General features: G+C 39.4%; 1 pseudogene; it reads left to right on the top strand.

The window, feature by feature from the left end:
• LOC133763416 (probable ATP-dependent RNA helicase DDX43) overlaps positions 1-16,647 on the top strand; it is a 65,317-nt pseudogene extending 48,670 nt beyond the window's left edge.
• Positions 16,648-17,276: the final 629 nt, after the last annotated feature.

Genomic DNA, 17,276 nt, shown 5'->3' with positions numbered 1-17,276 from the left:
ACCTTCAGAATCTGATTCTTCAACTCAGAGGTTTTCCGAGGAGCAAAAATGTAGAATTTCTTGGCATCTAAATGTTTTTGAAATTCACAAAAAATGTAGCTGTTCGAGTCTAAAATTCTAGTCGTAGCAACTAGAAGACACAAACAACAACAAAAAAAATGATTTTCTCAACAACTCCAGAATGATCTTTTGTTACCTAACACATTGGGTGGTGTGTCACTATTCTTACAGAAGCTGTGTGTTAGGTACTAAAAATATGTCTGTAAGGGAAGTAATTTTCCTAATATTATGAAATATTTGTGTGTTCGTGTGTAATTAGGAGGTCTTGCCTCTATGGAAAGATGTACACAAAGAGACCTCTTGATGTTTCTTGGGTTTCAATCGCTTTTATGGATTATCCCAGTTGACTGACTTTCAAGAGTCTCATAGTTTTATGCTATTTGATTGTCCAAGTCGATTTGGGCATTTTGCAAGCTCTTTGTGTATGTGTGTGTATGCATGTATTCAGGTAAGGTTCCATCCATCATTTGTTTATCTATACTGTATACAAGTATATGCCACACAACAGCATTTCTGTCAATGATGACTCCATATGTGATGGTGGTTTCATAATAATATTTCTCCTGGTGACATTCTAGCTCTCTTATTGTACCTATGATATTTGCAACCACAAAATCTGATGATGCATTTCTCAAGCATATTGCTGTTGTTAGGTTATGCATGACTATTTTTTTTTAAAGAATTAAAATCTAGATTTTCTTGTGTTTGATCTGGTATTTCAGGCAAAAATGGGACTACAGTTTTGAGATATCATTTGTGTTAGGCTGACTAATAGTCCTCAAGGATGTTGAAGATCTGTGAATACATTAATTTAAAGGATGAAAAGAACTTTTCAGATGTGATTGATTGAGTTATTATCCTGGACTATCCCGGACTATCCAGATAGGCTCAATGAAATCACAAAGCTCCTTGTATTGTGAACAGAAGTTTAATGTCAGAGATCAGTAAAGCAAAAGTCCAAGCAATGTTATTCCTGGAAAGTGACCATGAGCCAAGGAATGCATGTGCTCTTTACAAGCTGGATAAAGCAAGGAATCAATTCTCCAAGCCTCCAGCAGGAATAACCTGAACAACACTTGATTTCAGTCCTGTAAGATTTGTTTTTGGCTTTCTCACCTCCAGAGCTTAAAGATAATAAGTAAGTACCACCAAGATGGTAGTAATTTTTATAGCATAATGGAACACTAATATGCTGTCCACAGAGTTCTGCTGTGAAGAACTTTAAGAGAGTAATTTGACATTTTCATAGCATCATGGGCCTTACTAAGGCCCTAAGACTGGGTCTTACTAAGAGGCTCACATTGATAAAAAATTCTGACAGTTGAGCCAGATACTACAGAATATTACTTAGGCTTAAAATTACAAGTGCTTTTGTTATTAAGTGAACATTGTTTAAACAAAGGATCCACCTTAGATATTATTTCTAGAATAATTTCAAATTTGGGAAGTGGGTTACATTTTTTCCTCTGATTTGAGGTAAGCCTCCTTAGTTTACAGTTATCACAGATACCAGTGGGAAGCAAAGGTCCAAGACTCTGGAACAGAGTAGTCTCAAGTGCCCCTGTGTTTCAATTTCCAGTCTTTACGGAATTTCATGGAAGTAATCTGATTCATGACCCAGAAACACATTGACATGGAGCCTCATGTTACAAACTGCAACTCCTAGAGATGGTCAAGTTCAGCCTTAAATTCCAATGAGTCCCTCAAACTTGCGATGCTTAGAATCGCCTGAAGAATTTTACAAACGAATGGTTCTTGAATCATACCTCATTTAGACTGAATAGAAATGTTCTGGCAATTATGTCCAGGAATGTGGGTTTTTAAAAGTGTCATTCTTTTTTCATAGTCAACCCAATTTAATAAGCATGACACTATGAAATTTTACTATTCTTCACCATTTGCCACATCTAAATCACCATTACAGGCACTGTTAGGAAATATAGACAAGAACAAGCCTTGGTAACTATTTCAAGAAGGAAAGTAAGACAGAAAAAATAATTATAAAAAGTGAGAAATAAATGATGTGCAAAAGTGCTAGCAAAAATAAATGTCCACTAATTCTCACGAGCAAAATCAGAAACAAATCCCTAGAGAAGGTCATGTGAAGCTAAATCAATGGGATTGGGAGACAACATGGCCTCAGGCTTATGAATTCAGCAAGCTTGAATTTGAATTTACCTCACTGTGATTGGAGATTCAATTTTCAATGAGATAACATATTAATGCATGTAAAATCATAGACTAATGATGGGCAAAGGTCAAGAATTCAACAAATATTAGTGGATGATGATTTCAAAGCATAAAAAGATGGGGGGCTGGCATTGTGGCATAGGGGGCTAGACTGCCACTTGCTATGATCACATGCAGTATTAGAGTACCATTTCTAGTACTAACTACTCTGTTTCCAATCCTGCTTTCTGCTAATGCATCTGGGAATGCAAAGGAAGATGACCCAAGTGACTGGACCTCTGGAACCCACATGGGAGAACAGAGTGGGGTTCAAGGCTACTGGCCCAGAACTGCCTGTTGTCGCCAATTGAATAGTAAACCATTGAATGGAAAATCTGTATGTGTGTGTATCTCTCTCTCTCTCTGTCACTCTATCTTTTAAATAAATATTTAAAAAAAAACATAAATATGGGGCTGACATTGTGTCACAACAGGTTAAGCTGCCACTTGCAATGCTTACATACCCTATGGGCACCAGTTTGAGTCTTGGCTGCTCCACTTCTGATACAGCTTCCTGCTAATGTGCCTGGGAAAGCAGCAGAGGATGGCCCAATTGTGTGGGCCCTTGCTACCCATATGGGAGAACTGGAAGAAGCTCCTGACACCTGGCTTTTATCTGGACCAGCCAATGGCCATTGTGACCACTTGGGAAGTGAATCAGCAGATGGAAGATCTCTCTGTCTCTACCTCCTTCTCCTCTAACTCTGCCTTTCAAATAAATAAATAGATCTTTTTACAAAGTCATAAAGATGTGGTCTTATTCCATCTATGTCTTTAGCTTCAATAGCTTCTTTCCTACCCTACATTTGTACACACACGTGTGTGCGTACACATACACATAACTTGAAGACATTTTAATTAAATACTATGAAGGTACTAAGGATGAATCTATATTGTGTAAAAAGACATATATCCTTCTGCCTTGTAGCTTACAGGCCAGTTGTGAGACAGACAGATAAAAATCAATTTGTAAGAGTGTTAAGTGTGATAGAGTTATCTAGTGCCATGAAAGCTTCTGATGGTGAATTAGATTCAGGTGAGATGGTCAGGGACGGATCTTGGAACAGACACTTGAACTAAAAGTAAGCAATAGTTATTTGGGTGAAGAGGGGAGGACAAGGCACTCTAGTGAGAACAGACAGAATATATATAAAGCAACAGTTCAAGGAATTCCTGTCAGACAAGTACAGGTGTTGTTCAATGAGAAAAAGTAGGAAAACGTTCTAGATGATGCTGGACAATAAAGTTCAGACAACACAAAGTGCTAGCGATCATAGAAGGGTTTTCATCTTTCTCCTAAAAACAACAGAAAGTTATTAAATATAGGCAAATAACTTGAATAAGATTTGCATTTTGAAATTATTGCTCTTTATGTAGTAAAATGAAGAGTTTAGAAGGTGCTGGAGTAGAGGCTGAGTATTTACACATGTTGTCACACACACACACACACAGTCTTTCAAATAAATGATGATGACTCCAGAATCTGTGATTATTATAACTAAATAATTATCTTTGCAATATGAAAAAAGAGATGCACTTTATTGATTGGGAGAGATAATGATGAGTTGAATTTCACACATGATACTGTGGAAGTACCTTGAAATAGTGTCTTGTCTTTTTTTTTTTTTTTTTTTGGACAGGCAGAGTGGACAGAGAGAGAGAGAGACAGAGAGAAAGGTCTTCCTTTTGCCATTGGTTCACCCTCCAATGGCCACCGCGGCCGGCGCACTGCGCTGTTCCCAAGGCAGGAGCCAGGTACTTCTCCTGGTCTCCCATGGGGTGCAGGGCCCAAGCACTTGGGCCAGCCTCCACTGCACTCCCTGGCCACAGCAGAGAGCTGGCCTGGAGGAGGGTAACCGGGACAGAATCCGGTGCCCTGACCGGGACTAGAACCTGGTGTGCCGGCGCCGCAGGCGGGGGATTAGCCTATTGAGCCATGGTGCTGGCCAAAATAGTGTCTTAAGCAGGTCAATATGAAGGAAAAGATTGAGCAGGAGCTTTAAAAGTAAAAACTATTTATTTTTGGGTGGTGGCTGAAGTGTTAAACAGAGATGAGATCACTTGATAAGAAGTTACAGAATTAGAGGGGCAGAGGACCTAGCAATAATCCTTATAAAATTCCCAGTACAGATGGGAGTTAATGAATTCAAAACAGAATCACTCTGATCTGTTCTCATTGCTGATGCCTATGCATGTATAGGTATAGAAAAAAAAGAACCACTGGACCCAATCAAAGATGTCCTTTTGCCCCAGATAAATCGGGAAAATAGACTACAGTGCTAGAAAAAAAAAGTTTAAAATATTGCTATGGGCTGTTATTAAAATGATAATCATGGAATAAAAGACAAATGAGAAAGGTATCAGGAAATGGAGCACCCTGGAAAGGAAAAGAGCATATGGTGATGAAGACACTGGTATTATCCAGTACATTTCAGGACCCTGAATATCTTTCTTATCTTCCAAAGCACATGATTTGACTGGGTAGTTGTCCTGCCTATGTTTAGAGAATAACTTGTAAAGAAGATAATTTGCTTATTAATTTAAGAGGGAGTGAGAGAGAAAAAAGAGGGAGAGAGAGAGAGAGAGAGACAGTTCCCTTGTACTGGTTCATTCCTCCAATGCTCATAGCAGCTGGGGCTGAGTTGGAGCTACAGTTGAGCCAGAAGTTGGTAACTCAATCCAGGAGCAGAATTACTTAAACCATCACCACTACCTCTCAGTTTATGCATTAGTAGAAAGCTGGAATGAGGAACCAGAGCTGGGAATTTAATCCAGGTAATCTCATGTGAAATATGGGCATCTTAGTGGTGTCTTAACTGATTACTAAGTGTCTGTCTCCCAAGGTAAGAATTTCAAAGATCGATTTGGTCATAAACTAGGTGGATTCAGAGATTACTCTTGTAAATGATTTAACATATTAACATTGAGACACGAAAGCCTGGACTATCTACCACCTAAAAAACTTGCTATGTCTTCAATGCCATTCCTAAGGAAACATTTTATGTTTCCATTTATTCTGAACTTTTCAGGAAAGTTTAACAGACTAGACATTTATGACTATGTAAAAAAGTATTTTTTATATGCAACCACTTATGTTTACTGAAATAAGCTATCTGGGAATAACAAATGAATGGAGAAAGGGTGAATAGCCCATGGCAGCAAATGAAAAATTCAGAAATAATACTGTAATGGAGACAGCCTGTGTGAACATTGCAAAGATGCTTTTAAAGTGCATTCATGAATTTATTTTACATTTAAGAAACATCAGTTACAAGCACTAAGATGTCAGATTTTGGTTTAAAGACATCTCACCCATCTGGTGGTCATATTTGAGTAATCAAAAAGGATTTTTATTTCTTTTTCTTTTTTTAACATAAAGTTGTACTTTTTTGTTATAAATTGAGTATATTTCAATAATACCCACTGAAGAAATATGGACCTGTACATCTCAGGATAGGTTAGTATAATACCACTTAGTTGTTAAAAAAAAAAAAAAAGAATCAAAGAGCTTTGCTATGGACTTGAACAGGTTAACTAATTTTTTCAAATAACTTCAGGTTCTCCAAGCAATGTTAATGCAACTTACTGAGTAATTTTACTCAGCCTTTGGAAATTTCATTCTAGGTACTAATGAACTGTTAGGGAAGATTCAACATATGATATTATTCATTATTTCTTTTCATGGCTCTTTACTTCACTAACAGAAAATTACTCTCCCCTTGAAACTGCTAAATGTTTTGTTTATTTATTTTTTTAGGTATGAAATTTTATTTAGGCTCTGCTCTTGTTTTTGTTTCCTTATTAGATCTAAGTTATATGAAAGGCATAATTCTCCCCTCTTTTTTTTTTGCCATTAAAACAGTTGAACCTTGCATTGATTCAAATGGCATATACAAATTGTGTTTCATTACTGCCAGCCCACATTCTTTGCAACAATTATGCAGAAGTAACCAACTTCATAAGAAGAAAATGGCAAAGTATTTGCAAATCTAAAGGACATTCTTTGCAGAGAGAAAGAAAGTTGAGTATTAAAAGACATGATTGCTAAGGGTTTTGACTCTAACAGATAGCATCTTAATCTAGTAAGGCTGCTAAAACAAAATACTTTAAACTGAGCAATCTGCAAAAATCCAGAAATTTATTGTCCACAGTTCTGGAGGCTGGAAAATCCAGGATCAAGACGCGAGCATATTTGGTACCTGATGAGAACCCATTCTTCATGGTGTTTTCCACAATTCTTCACATGAATAAAGATGTAAGCAAGATACCTAAAGCCTCTTTTATAAAAGGGCACTAATTCCATTTCTTTTTCTTTCTTTTCTTTTCTTTTTTTTTTTTTTACTTTTTTTGACAGGCAGAGTGGACAGTGAGAGACAGAGAGAAAGGTCTTCCTTTGAGGCTGGTTCACCCTCCAATGGCTGCCGCGGTAGGCGCGCTGCAGCCAGCGCACCGCGCTGATCCGATGGCAGGAGCCAGGTGCTTCTCCTGGTCTCCCATGGGGTGCAGGGCCCAAGCACTTGGGCCATCCTCCACTGCACTCCCTGGCCACAGCAGAGAGCTGGCCTGGAAGAGGGGCAACCGGGACAGGATCGGTGCCCCGACCGGGACTAGAACCCGGTGTGCCGGCGCCGCAAGGCGGAGGATTAGCCTAGTGAGCCGCGGCGCCGGCCTTAATTCCATTTCTTAGGACTCTATGCTCATGACATAATCATCTATCTAAGCCGCACCTTCAATCAAATACCAGCACTTTGAGTGTTGGATTTCAACACACAAAGCTTAGAAGACACAACAATTCAAAATGCAGCAGACAGAAAAATTACTTCCTTTTTTAAAAAAATGCATTTATTTATTCTCATCTTGTTTGAAATTCATAGAGATTGAAAAGAGAGAGAGAAAGAGAGAGAGAGAGATCTTCTGTCTGCTGTCTCATTCTCTAGATTTCAGCACCTGGGAGTGGGCTGGGCCAAAGTCAGGAGCCTGGAACATCACTCACCCTAAGTCTACCACATAGATGGCAGGGACTCAAGTACTTAAGCCAACCATACCATTTCCCAGGGCACATTAGCAGGAAAATAGATCAGAAGCAGAGTAGCCAGGAATTGAAGTGGGCACTGTTACGGGATGTGGGTATACCAAGGGGCATCTTAACCACAGCACCAAATGTCCACCCCCAGGAAAATGACATCTAATATTTCTCTCATTTCACTTATTTCACCTTGGGCACTCCAACATATGGGGCATCTCTTTCTTACTTACAGTTCCAAAATATCTGGAGAAAGAATACGGCTGACCTTGATTCAAATACTTACCTCTCTGACAGGCCATCTCACACATTTGGGAGATGTTATAGGGAATTGAAAAAGACATACTCTAATAGGCTGTTGCTTTTGAATTTAGGGGTGAAGTTGTAGGGGCTACTGATTTCTTGGCAGAGAGTAACGTGGTTATTTATCTGTTACACACATGAAAAGAGACAAGTAAAATATTGAGTGATGTATGTCATAATGAGAGAAATAAATGAGGCCATGGGAGATATCAACAGAAGAGTGAGAAGGAAGAGAATTTTATCCCAATTCAGTGGTTCAGAGAAGATGAACTAAGCCTGTAGTTGAAGGGGCCAGTGCTGTGGCACAGTAGTTTAATCCTTCGCTTGCAGTGCCTGCATTCCATATGGGCGCCGGTTCAAGTCCTGGCTGCTCCACTTCCAATCCAGCCCTCTGCTATGGTCTGGGAAAGCAGTGGAAGATGGTCCAAGTCCTTGGGCCCCTGCACCCACGTGGGAGACCTGGAAGAAGTGCCTGACACCTGGCTTTTCAGATTGGTGCAGCTCCAGCTGTTGCAGCCATTTGGCAAGTGAACCAACGGATGGAAAACCTTTTTCTCTGTCTCTCTCACTGTTTGTAACTCTGCCTCTCAAATAAAATAAATAAAATATTTAAAAAAAAAGACTGTACTAAAGACTGTATTAAAGACTGAAGTATTAAAATGACTAGCTACAGGAACAATGGAGCTGAGGCAGGTAGAGTGTTTCAAGCACTGTGGTCAGTATTTGTAAGTAGGTTGATTTTATTGTTTAAGTAAGTTAAGTAATAAGTAGCCATTTAAGTGATACTTCTCTGTCTGCAGGAAGAAAATTGACAGTGAGAGAGGAAAAAGCAGATAAATTAGAGAGGCTGTTGCAAAACATCATTAAAGAGATCAAAGCAGTTTGGACCAAAGTAGTGACAATGGGGAGTAAGGAACTGGGTGCAGCTGAGATCTCTTTAGACAACAGACATTAGGTGATTTTGTCCTACTCTATTAGACTCAGTAATCTTTGAAAAGAAACCTAGGAGGAGACTGCTGTTCTTGTTTCAATCAGAGACAATACAGGAAATTTTAAGAGAACTACACAACTTTTTCAAAAAGTTTAACAAAAAGGAAGAGAGACTTGGCAGCATATTGAAGACCAATTGGAGTGGAGGAAAGTTTTTTTTTTAATTTTAGTAAGCAAGTTTTGAATATTTATACATGATTTAGGGCAAGAGCCAGAAGGAAGAGTTGAAGATAAAATAAATTAAACTCAAAACATGAAGTGGATGGATTGGAATGACTTTGATAAGAGCAAAATCTGTCACAAACAGAAAAGAAGGAGAAAGAGTTGGGGAATAAGAACGGTGGAAAAAAGACAATGGCGTTGCCATATGAGAGCTTACTATTTTCCTTTGTGAAGCACAATTGCTATATCTTCTGAAAGTGAAGAGGAAGATGGGGTGGTAGTAAATACTAGAGATTTGAGGGGTGCTGAGTTTTTAAAATAAATTTCCTGGGGAGATGAGGAAGTGAATATGTTGGTATTTCAAAGCTGTGTTGAGGTTCCATGTGGTTAACTTGCATTCAATCAAGAATTATCAAGAATGTTGTGGGGGCCAGTGCTGCGGCATAGTGGGTAAAGCTGCCGCCTGCCCTGCGGCATCCCATATGGGCGCCAGTTCGAGGCCTGGCTGTTCCTCTTCTGATCCAGTTCTCTGGTATGGCCTGGGATAGCAGTAAAAGATGGTCTAAGTCCTTGGGCCCCTGTACCCATGTGGGAGAACCAGAAAAAGCTCCTGGCTCCTGGCTTCGGATCGATGCAGCTCTGGCTGTTGCGGCCATCTGGGGAGTGAACCAGTGGATGGAAGACTTCTCTCTTTGTCTCTAACTTTCTCTGTAACTCTGTCTTTCAAATAAATAAAATAAATCTTTTTTTAAAAAAAAAAGACCCCCCCCCCCTCTCTCTCTGTCTCTCCTTCTCTTTCTGTGTAACTCTGACTTTCAAATAAATAAATAAATCTTTTAAAAAAAGAAAGAATGTTATGAACAGTTATTGTTCCAGGAGGAGAACATTTGTTCTCCTATATAGGAGAAAATAGATAACCTATTATATTTTAGGAGAAATATCTATTTATAGGAGAAAATATTATTATAGGAGAAAATAGATAACCAACACATCTTAGGCTGCAGTTACACAGAGAGAAGGAGAGGCAGAGAGAGAGAGAGAGCTTCCATCCGATGGTTCACTCCCCAATTGGCCGCAATGGCCAGAGCTGGGCCCATCTGAAGCCAGGAGCCAGGAGCTTCTTCCGGGTCTCCCATGTGGGTTTAGAGGCCCAAGGACTTGGGCCATCTTCTACCGCTTTCCCAGGCCATAGCAGAGAGCTGGATCAGAACTGAGCAGCCAGGTCTTGAACTGGCGCCCATATGAGATGCTGATGCTTCAGGCCAGAGTGTTAATCCACTGCACCACAGTGCCAGCTCCCTCCCTATATATTTTCAATATTAATTCTTTTTTTAAAAATTTTTATTTATTTATTTTTTTATTTTTGACAGGCAGAGTGGATAGTGAAAGAGACAGAGAGAAAGGTCTTCCTTTTTGCCATTGGTTCACCCTCCAATGGCCGCTGCGGCCAGTGCGCTGCAGCCGGCGCACCGTGCTGATCCCAAGGCAGGAGCCAGGTGCTTCTCCTGGTCTCCCATGGGGTGCAGGGCCCAAGCACTTGGGCCATTACCCACTGCACTCCCGGGCCATAGCAGAGAGCTGGCCTGGAAGAGGGGCAACCGGGACAGAATCTGGTGCCCTGACCAGGACTAGAACCTGGTGTGCCGGCGCCGCTAGGCGGAGGATTAGCCTGTTGAGCCACGGCGCTGGCCCTCAATATTAATTCTTTATTGGATGCATAGGACTATTTGTCTATTTTTGCTTTTAATGCCTGTGATTCTGGGATGTAATATAAGAAGACTTACTAGATCACTGTCTTACAGTGTTTGCATGTATTTTCCTGTAGTAATTTGGCAATTTCAGGACTCAAGTCTAGAGTCTTGATCCCTTGTGAATTTATTTTTGTATAGGATTGAGTTAGGGATCATGTTTCAGACTTCTACAATTTCCCCAGCACCATTTGTTGAGGAGACTGTCATTTCTCCAGGGAATGATTCCAGCTCATTTGTGTGTGTTATGGATGTGTGAATTAATTTATGGGATTTCTATTCTGTTTCATTTGTCTACATGTCTATTTTTGTGCCAGTATCAGGCTGTTTTGATTATAGCAGGTCTATAGTATGCCTTGAAACCTGGTATTCCTCCTAGTTTGTCCTTCGTTTTTAAAGTTGCTTTGGCTATTTGAGGTCTTTTGTCTTTTTGGGATTTTTTGGGATCTTTTCCATATGAATTTTAGGATTTTTTTCCTAGTTCTATGAAGCATGTCCTTGGACTTTTGATTGTTATCACATTGAATCTGTAAATTGCTCTTGGTAGCATGGACATTTTGATGATATGTATGCTGAATTATGAACATGGAAGATACTTCCATTTTTGTGTCTTTTTTATTTCTTTCATTAATGTTTTGTTATTTTATTTGTACAGATCTTTGACATCCATGGTTAAATTTTTCTCAGGGCATTTAAATTTTTGTATCCATTGGAAATATAATTGATTTTGCACATTCTTTCTCAGCTAAAGCATTGCTGGTGTATAAGAATGCTATTAATTTTTGTATATTGATTTTATATTTCTACAACTTTTATAGGTTCTAATAGTCTCAGTGAAATCTTTTTGGTTTTCATATATAAAGGGTCTTGTCATCTGCAAGCAGGGTAATTTGACTTTCTCCTTTACAATTTGAATCTCTTTGATTTCTTCTTCTTGCTTAATGGCTGTGGCTAAAACTTCCCGAACTATATTGAATACTAATGGTGAGAGTTGACATCTTTGTCTGGTTCCAGATCTTAGAAGAGAGAACTCCAGGTTTTCTCTGTTCAATATGATTCTGAATGTAGGTTTGTTGTATATTGCCTTAATTGAGTTATTGTATGTTCCTTCTCAGTTAAAAAAATTATTGTGATTATGAAAGGATGTTGTATTTTATCAAATGCTTTCTCTGGATACACTGAGATAATCATATGGTTTTTATACTTCATCTGTTTATATGATGCATCACATTTATTGGTTTGTGTATGTTGAACCTTCCAACCTTCCCAGAATCCCTGGAATAAGGCCTAATTGTTGTTTTTTTTTTTTAAGATTTATTTTATTTATTTGAAAGACAAAGTTACAGAGAGAGGTAGAGACAGAGAGAGAGGTCTTCCATCCGCTGGTTCACTCCCGAAATGGGTGCAACGGCCAGAGCTGCACAGATCTGAAACCAGGAGCCAGGAGCTTCTTCCAGGTCTCCCACGTGGGTACAGGGGCTCAGGACTTGGACCATATTCTACTGCTTTCCCAGGCCATAGCAGAGGGCTGGATTGGAAGTGGAGCAGCCAGGACTACAACCTGCATGCATATAGGATGCTGCTCCTTCAGGCTGGGGCTTTAACCTGCTGCACCACAGCGCTGGCTCCCCCACTTGGTTTGATGGATGAACATTTTAATGTTTTGTTGGATTTTGTCAGTATTTGGTTGAGAATTTTTCATATGTAGGTTCATCAGGCATATAGGTCTATAGTTCTCCTTTTTTGTTTATAGTTCACTTCTTTGGGAATTATGGTAATACTGGCCTCATGGGATGAGTTTGGAAGTGTTCCCTCCCTTTCAATTGTTTTGAATAGGCTAAGAAGAATTGGGATTAGTTCTTCCTAAGAAGTTTGGTGTAATTCAATAGTAAAGCCATCTGGTCCTGAGCTTGTATTTGTTTGGAGGCTTTTCTTTACTGATTCTGTCTCAGTCTTGGTTATTGGTCTGTGAAGGTTTTCTATGTCTTTGTGCCTCAATTTTGGTAAATTATATGTGTCTGGAAGTCTATCTATTACTTCTAGATTTTCCAATTTGTTGGCATATAGCTGTTTGTAATAATTTCTAATGATTCTCTATATTTCTGTGGTATCAGTTGTAACATCTCTTGTTTCATCTCTGATTTTATTAATTTGGATTTTCTACCTCTTTCGAGTTAGATGGGCCAATGATATATCAATGCTGTTTAATTTTTCAAAAAAAAAGACTAACTTCAATTCAGTGATCTTTTGTACAGTTTTTAAAATTTTATTTGTTTATTTCTGCTTTAATTTTTATTATTTAATTCCTTCTACCAATTTGGGGGATTTGATTTGTTCTTGTTTCTCTATATCATTGTTAGGTCATTTGTTTGACATTCTTTCCAATTTAAAAAAAAATTTATATAAAGGGAAAATATTACATTTCATATACACAATTTTAATAACATAATTTTACTTCCCACATTGCACTCCTTCCTTTCCTCACTGTTTCCCTCCCTCCATCTTCCTTCCTTTCTCGTTTTTCTTTTAATTTTTACAGTGACATACTTTACCCAAAGGAAAGGAAATCAGAATATGAAAGAGTTATCTTACCCCATGTTTATAGTGGCTCAACTCACAATAGCAAAAATATGGAATCAATCCAAATGTCCAATTTTGTTTTGTTTTGTTCTAATATAGGTACTTATTACTATAAACTTTCCTCTTAACACTGCTTTTGCTGTATGTCAAAGTTTGGATATGTTGTGTTTTCATTTTCATTCATTTCAAGGAGCCTTTTGATATGATTTATCCTATACCACTGTTCATTCAGGTGTATGTTTTTCAGTCTCCATGAGTTTTTATACTTTCTAGAGTTTATTTTGTTACTAATTTCCAGCTTCTTTCCAGAAAAGATACATGATATGATTTCAATTCTTAAAAAATTGTTGAGACTTGTTTTATGGCCTAGCATATGGTCTATCCTAGAGAATGTTTCACTCAGTGATGAAAATAATATGTATTCTACAGCTATGGGATAAAATGTTCTGTAGATATCTTTTAGGTCCATTTTGTCCATAGTATACATTAGCTCTTTTTTCTTTGTTGAATTTTTGTCTAGTTGGCCTTTCTGTAAGCTGCCAAAAAACACACCAAACACCTGAGTAAGGGAAAGAGTTTATTGGGGGAAACCTAACAGACTGGAGGGAAGGGGTGAAGAAGGAGAAAGACAGAGAAGGAGAGAGGAAGAGAGAGAGAGGAAGAGAGATCAGGAGACAGAGAGAAAGAGAGAGAGCCATGTGTTCAGGAACAGGTCCTTTTAAAACTTTGCCAGGGGACAGGCAGGGAAGTAGGAGCAGGAATCCCATTAGGATGGGGGTAGGGCGGACACTGGTGGCTGTGTCGTGTGACCACCTGGCTTCCAGCAATGGTGGTGGGGGCTAGAGCCCAGGATGGTGTCAGGATGTAGATTGCACCATAGCTAAGATTTATTAGTCTGGGAGCCGTATAAGAGTATCCTACTGCAATTCATGACTTCTCAGCTGATGTTCTATGCCTAAAACTCCAATAGCCATGTGGGTCAGGAGTTCATGTTCCAGCTGTTCTGTCCAGCTGGCCTCTATCAGCAGTGGGAATACCTACTGTTCCCCGAATCAGAACACAGTTCAAGCGGTCAGGGAAGGGCAGGCAGTGGGGAAGCCTCCAATTCTAATGGAGTGGTCCTCCTTAAATCCAAAGTCCTATGGGGTTATCTACCCCAGCTGCCCTGACCCCACTGTTCACTGTACAACTATGTGGGCCTGGGATTTGGGGCTGCCACTGCCCTATTGGGCCTAGCTGGACTTTTGGGGTCCATCTGCCCTGCTAGAATACAGGAATATCTGTCTAGGCCATACTTAAAGCCATTGAGGACTGCAGAATCTTATTGCAGCTAGGGCTGCTGGCCCACATTGCTCTTTGGGGTTATGGTGCCTTCTTTCCCTTTCTTTCTCCCTCCCTCCCTTCCTTCTTTCCTTCCTTCCTTCCTTCCTTCCTTCCTTCCTTCCTTTCTTTCTTTCTTTCTTTCTTTCTTTCTTTCTTTCTTTCTTTCTTTCTTTCTTTCTCTCAGCATGTTGGCTTTCTGGGGGTCATGGTACTTTCTCATTTTTTTTTTTCTTTCCCCAGTATGAGGGCTTTCTTGGGGCAGGAGAGGAAAAAAACTACACCTGTTTGTCTTCTCTCCACTGCTTCATGCTGTTATTTGTATTGTTACGTCAATACCTTACTGGCTTTCTTAGCTTTAGTGATCAATGCTCGGCATATGACAAACTGTTCTAAATATTTCTGGGGATGACAGTGGTTCTCTGACACCGCAATCGGACGTGAGCGACGTCGGAAGCACCGGATCTTTTTAAGGATGTGTACGCAAGCATAGGACCTAACGCCTCCGCCTGGGTCCTTGCTGCTCCACGAGGGTCGACTGTGCCTCGAGCTCCGCGGAGGAGAGCATCGGAGGAACCAGGGCGAAGAGGTCAGAGAGGTAATAGGGGCGGCAGAGGAGGTTCCTGGAGCGAGCCCTCCGGATGCCACGTTGTGGTCGGTAGGGAATCGCCTTTCTCTTCTCTTCCGGCTCAAAGAGTGAGTTGGTCAGTGCGGTGATCGGTCGTGGTGGGTCAAAAATAAAAGAGATACAAAGTGCAACAAACACTAAAATATAGTTAATAAAAGGAACGCCTAACTCAGAAGTAATTTTTGGCAGCAAGACGATGCATACAAGAGCAAAAGCAGTATAGATGACTTTGTTAAAAAACAAGAAAATTACAATTTAAGTCGCAAAATTGATTTACTTCCGATTAAGAAAAACGTTTATGTAGAATCAGAAAAAACAAGATTGACGACACAAGAGATAGACACCTGGAGGAAGGAAAATTTTAATGTAATGTGTGACGACTTGAAAGGTGAAAAACGTCCTGTACCGAATCCTACCTGTTCCTTTGAAGGTGCCTTTTCATCGTTTCCTGAAACGATGAAAAATATTGAAAAGGCAGGGTTTAAAAGGCCGACACCAATTCAGTCGCAAACTTGGCCGGTAGTTCTACAAGGAATAGATGTCATAGGAGTAGCCCAAACAGGAACTGGGAAGACTTTGTCATATTTAATGCCTGGATTTATTCATCTAGATTGTCAACCAGTTGGCAGGGAGAAAAGGAATGACCCCAGCATGTGAGTCCTTACACCCACTCGGGAGCTGGCTCTGCAGGTGCAGGCTGAATGTTCTAAGTATTCATACAAAAATCTTAGAAGTGTTTGTATGCATGGTGGTGGAGACAGAGATGCACAAATACAAGATGTTTCAAAAGGGGTTGACATCGTAATCACAACCCCTGTAGGGTTAAATGATCTACAAATGAATAACTTCATCAGACTCAAGAGTGTAACCTACTTGGTGTTAGACGAAGCTGATAGAATGTTGCATATGGGATTTGAACCCCAGATAATGAAGATTTTATTAGATGTTCAACCAGATAGACAAGCTATTATGACAAGTGCAACCTGGCCCTATGGTGTCCGTAGGCTTGCACAGTCATACTTGAAGGAACCAATGCTTGTGTATGTGGAATCTTGAATCTAGTGGCTGTAATCCAGTAAAACAAAATATAATCATTACCACTGAATAGAGAAACGAATGCATACACAAAAATTCTTGGAAAATATGTCACCTAAGGACAAAGTCATAGCATTAGTAGAAAAGTTGTTGCTGGTCCTCCAACACATGTTGCATGGCAACAGAGAACAAAGTGATCAGGAGAAAGCATTAAAGAACTTTAAAACAGGTAAAGTGAGGATATTAATTGCTACTGATTTAGCATCACATGGATTGGATATCCACAATATCACTCATCTATAATTATGACTTTACGAGGAATATTGAAGAATATGTACACAGAGTAGGACACACTGGAAGAGCAGGGAGAACAGGGGTGTCAATCACCCTCATCATGGGAAATGATTGGAGGATTGCCGTTGAACTGATTCATATCCAGGGAAGAGCAAATCAGAATATCCCAGAGGAGCTTGTTTTAGTGGCTGAGAGATATAATGCAAGCAAGTTGAAAAGAGAGATGGAAAAAAAAAATGGGACGACCTCAAGCAAAACCCAAAAAGTTTTATTAATGATGTCTTATTGAAAGGTGTCATTAGCCTAACAGGTGAAATTTTACCTATTAGGCTTTCAAATGCCTGCCTATATAAACTAGGCTTTTTGTTTATTATAATCAGTATTATCTAAGTCTTTAATTATTGGGTGTTAATTCTCTAACCAGTTGCCTAAAATCTAATGTATGTTCAGAATTGGAAGTACTAATTTCAAAGTTGAAAATATTAAGTTGTACAGAAAGGTCATTATAGCACAAAAGTTGGTAGAGGTAAAAATTGGTAAAATGGCTTCTAAGAAACATAGTAATGTATCAGTGGTAAATACATATACCTCTGATACAGCAGTTCTAGGAATGTATTTTATAAATATGTTTGTTTAGGAGACTTAAAGCAATGTTTACACTAGCAGAAGAATGTAACATGTCTGGCAGGGGAGCTAGATGAACAAACTGCAGGTATACTGGGTATGCTGTGCATTTGAAGATCATGTGGACCACCTTTAAGGACATCTGTTAAAAGCTGAAAAGCAAAATGCACTAGAATGGTGGATTGAGCTAACATAATAAACTTTTTTACTTCAATCTCATTTCTAGAAATGCTAGATGTAATATTTTCTTGATATGTTCCCAATGCTAGATGATGGATGA

Source organism: Lepus europaeus, chromosome 1 (genome assembly GCF_033115175.1).
Source record: "Lepus europaeus isolate LE1 chromosome 1, mLepTim1.pri, whole genome shotgun sequence".
NCBI classification, from domain to species: Eukaryota; Metazoa; Chordata; class Mammalia; order Lagomorpha; family Leporidae; genus Lepus; species Lepus europaeus.
Note: the sequence above shows the minus strand (reverse complement) of the source record. Positions and strands in the feature narration are given on the sequence as shown.